This window comes from Bos mutus, chromosome 14 (genome assembly GCF_027580195.1).
Source record: "Bos mutus isolate GX-2022 chromosome 14, NWIPB_WYAK_1.1, whole genome shotgun sequence".
Taxonomy (NCBI): domain Eukaryota; kingdom Metazoa; phylum Chordata; class Mammalia; order Artiodactyla; family Bovidae; genus Bos; species Bos mutus.
The window spans coordinates 60,533,694-60,538,215 of NC_091630.1; the positions used below are offsets into that span (position 1 = coordinate 60,533,694).

A 4,522-nucleotide genomic window follows, 5' to 3' on the forward strand; every position below is an offset into this window, starting at 1 on the left:
TAAATGGTCAGTGAGGGATACAGAAAGGACAGGATTGGAAGACTAGTGACAAAGAGGCTTGGGGTGACCATGTACCTCTGTGGACAGATCTCTCAAACGGGGTTTGTATTAATTATGTGTTGCTATCTGTTATAGCAAATGACCCTCCAAAACTTGGTGAATTAAAATAACAACCAAGTAATGACTTAGCTGGTTCCCTGCTTCACCATCTGCTGAGGATGCAGTCCAGGTGTCAGAGCTGCTGTCTCCTGGACAGGATCCACCTCCAGGGAAAGTGATTGTGGGCAAGAGTCAGTTTCTGGGACCAGAAGCGTTAGTCCCTCACATGGGCTGCAGCCATGACCCGCCCCTCATCACATGACAGGTCACCCTTACGGTCAGGGCAGGAGGAGCCAGACAGTCTCTTGTCACCTCAGTGGCATGTGACCACATTTCATTTCCTGGAAGCAAGACCTTGAGTCCAGCCCACGCTCAATGGGAGGGCATCGCACAGGGATATGAATGCCTGGAGGCAGGGACAGCGGGAAGCACCATTCAAGGCTGCCCACCCACCACACTCTCCTGTAAATACTCATCCAAGGGCATCCATGGCCTAGGGGGCTCTCAGGACCCAGGGACACACTGATGCGCTCTGTGGATTCAGTCAGCATCCTCCCCCAACCCCCTGTACCTTTTCACAGACAAGAGAAAGGTATCCATGGTGATAAGGATGCTATTCGTGGCTTCTGCCAACACACACTTCTCTTCACCAAGGCTGACCTTGCTCTCTGCTGCCTCATCTGCCAACAGCAGAGAGAAATGCCTTAGACCCAAACAGGGAACAATTCTCCAGGAGGAACAACTAGCTACCTGGTTGCAGGTTGGTCACTCTGGTTCTGTTCTATCACAGAGGACAACAGATTCATCCTCATTGCATGTTGACTTTACGTGTTAGTCTTTAGGGAGCAGATTTTTCAGCGGAAGATGATTGAATGTAAGGATGTTCACATGGGCTGTGACAGGCACAGTGACCTTTGGGACTGCAGGGCCAACTCAAAGAGGCGAACACAGCCTTCATCTCTGTGTTTTGACTGTCAGGCACACAGGAGGTGCTCAATAAGTGTTTAACAGATGAATCAATACATTCAAATTACTGTATTGAAGGATGCTACTGAGTTCATCATGAACCTTCTCAAGTGATATTGTCATTTCAAATATTTCAGAGATGTTTCAATCCAAGCGTTGTCTTCAGATTTTCAGTTAACTGCTCAGGGTGGTGGAGGAAACTGCAAGCAAGGATGACCTCAGATGAAACCAGTTATGTGCTGCCTGCATGGCACACATGCAGAGGTGGTCCTGGCTGTTGTTCATTATCCATGTTTCTCTGTGGTTACGCTTGGCCAGCCTTGTAACTTGCGAGGCTGCCTGTAAAACTAACGGTATTTACAGCTTGACTGTCAGGTTGGCTGGCAGGCAATGTATGTATGGCTTACGTTTCTGTAACTTAAAGGTCACAAGACTTTAATAAAAGACCAAAGGCTATTATCATTCATCTGCTTTCTTTTATGGCCCTATGTGAGAAACACAGGGAATATTGATAATTTTGGAGGTTCTTATTAAGGTACCTAGAATATAATACTGAGACCTGGAAAAGATGTAAGATGGCATAATAACCCTGTATGTGTATGGTTATTTACTATTCAGGATTTAACATCTCTACACAACATGGGCTTTTCCCCTCTTTGCTGTGATTTGAAAGAGTTCTGCTGCCGTGTTCCTGGGCCACCTCCCCCAGATAACCTGTACCTTCCCAGTGTTGCACAGGCCTGAAGAATCAAAGACACACACCTTGGCTGCCCCCAGAAGAGCTCTGGGCCCTGCAGCGTGATACCCAAGACCACACTGCACTAGCAGCTCTGAGAAACCAACGCTGTTTGCAAGGCTTCCTTGGGAAAACATCTCCCACCCAAGTTGTAGATGCCTTGCATGCATGCGTGCTTAGTCGCTTCAGTCATATCCGACTCTTTGCGACCACGTGGACTGTCTCCTCTGTCCATGGGGATTCTCCAGGCAAGAATACCGGAGTGGGTTGCCATGCTCTCCTCCAGGGGATCTTCCTGACCCAGGGATTGAACCCGCATCTCTTATATCTCCTGCATTGGCAGACACGTTCTTTACCACTAGCACCACCTGGGAATTCTGAAGATGCCTGAGGGAAGCTGAATCTATGAATCCTGTAAAGTTCTACTTGTTTCAAGACTAGCTCTTGTGAAGGAACTGGTCAAGAAGTCTTACAGTTTTTTTTTTTGTTTGTTTTGTTTTTATACAGGAATTTTTTTTCATTTTTTTTAAATTTTATTTTATTTTTAAACTTTACAATATTGTATTAGTTTTGCCAAATATCAAAATGAATCCACCACAGGTATACACGTGCTCCCCATCCTGAACCCTCCTCCCTCCTCCCTCCCCACACCATCCCTCTGGGTCGTCCCAGTGCACTAGCCCCAAGCATCCAGTATCGTGCATCGAACCTGGACTGGCAAATCGTTTCTTACATGATATTTTACATGTTTCAATGCCATTCTCCCAATTCTTCCCACCCTCTCCCTCTCCCACAGAGTCCATAAGACTGTTCTATACATCAGTGTCTCTTTTGCTGTCTCATACACAGGGTTATTGTTACCATCTTTCTAAATTCCATATATATGCGTTAGTATACTGTATTGGTGTTTTTCCTTCTGGCTTACTTCACTCTGTATAATAGGCTCCAGTTTCATCCACCTCATTAGAACTGATTCAAATGTATTCTTTTTAATGGCTGAGTAATACTCCATTGTGTATATGTACCACAGCTTTCTTATCCATTCATCTGCTGATGGACATCTAGGTTGCTTCCATGTCCTGGCTATTATAAACAGTGCTGCGATGAACATTGGGGTACACGTGTCTCTTTCCCTTCTGGTTTCCTCAGTGTGTATGCCCAGCAGTGGGATTGCTGGGTCATAAGGCAGTTCTATCTCCAGTTTTTTAAGGAATCTCCACACTGTTCTCCATAGTGGCTGTACTAGTTTGCATTCCTACCAACAGTGTAAGAGTGTTCCCTTTTCTCCACACCCTCTCCAGCATTTATTATTTGTAGACTTTTGGATCGCAGCCATTCTGACTGGTGTGAAATGGTACCTCATAGTGGTTTTGATTTGCATTTCTCTGATAATGAGTGATGTTGAGCATCTTTTCATGTGTTTGTTAGCCATCTGTATGTCTTCTTTGGAGAAATGTCTATTTAGTTCTTTGGCCCATTTTAAAAATATGGAACGCTTCATGAATTTGCGTGTCATCCTTGCACAGGGGCCATGCTAATCTTCTCTGTATCGTTCCAATTTTAGTATATGTGCTGTCGAAGCGAGCACAGTCTTACAGTTTTGATGACTGAAATCAAGATGGATGTCACTTTCCATGATAGCCCGAAGGAAAGTGGGAGTGTTTGGAAGGACAATGGCAGAAAACTCATTCTGGTAAGAAACTTAGGTTTACTGGAGGTGTGTGAAGGGCCAGGTTCACCTGTGTCATCTCGTCTAATTCTCAGCTCAGTGCTGTTACTGCCTGCCATCCTCTCAGTGAGAAGGCTAGGCGTAGACAACACGGTGGAAGGTCACAAAATGGTAGGCAGATGCTGGAGAGTTTAGAACCAGACCAACCTTTGCTCCTAATTACTCCCCCAGACTGCACTTCTTTGATTTTTGCTTTAGAAGGCCAGGAAAAGAAATAAGATATCCAGGACCCCTTATAAATAAGTAACACAATTCTGAATATTAAAAAAAAAAAAGGTCATGCAAGCAAGCCTTGAAATTACATCCTATTAAGCTGTCTGATTTGCCTAATATTTTTACAAACTGCAGACACTTTCGTTTACCAGAGAACATTTTACTTAAATTTTCAGTTCTTAATAGCGCTCAAGGACGTCCCTGGTGGTTCAGTGGATAAGAATCCACCTGCCAGTGTAGGTGACTCCTGTTCGATCCCTGGTCCGGAAAGAGTCCACATGCTGTGGAGCAACTAAGCCCGTGTGCCACAACTTCTGAAGCCTGAGTACCTGGAGCCAGCGCTCCGCAACAAGGGAAGCCGCAGCAAGGAGAAGCCCAAGCACTGCAACTAGAGAAAGCCCGCACAAAGCCGTGAAGACCCAGTGCAGCAAAAGTAAAATAAAAAGTATATAAATGATTTTAAAAAATAATTTATAACTCAATAACTCTTGATAGTATGTTAGTGACGTGCAACCATCATGTATCCAGGTTACTTCAGGTCAGTTTGTGATAAACCAAGAGGGTGATGTCATAGCAACCCAGGGGACCCTTCATGTCCTCTCCTCTCCTCGCTCAGCTGTTTTCTTTTCTCTTATGAGTCCAGAGACAACCGTTAATAAGGTGCAGGTATAATAAGGCAGCCTCTCTAAAATATCACATTTTCAACTCTCTGATGAAGCTTAATTTTCTGAAGAATTTTTCTTTTGTAGATGCACTCAGTCTATAGTCCCTGAGGTCGC

General features: G+C 44.7%; 1 non-coding gene across 1 annotated transcript; it reads right to left on the bottom strand.

The window, feature by feature from the left end:
- Window positions 1-3,282: 3,282 nt before the first annotated feature.
- LOC138990820 (U6 spliceosomal RNA) lies at window positions 3,283-3,389 on the bottom strand. The gene has a single exon (XR_011466933.1). It is a non-coding gene; the product is annotated as a U6 spliceosomal RNA (small nuclear RNA).
- Window positions 3,390-4,522: the final 1,133 nt, after the last annotated feature.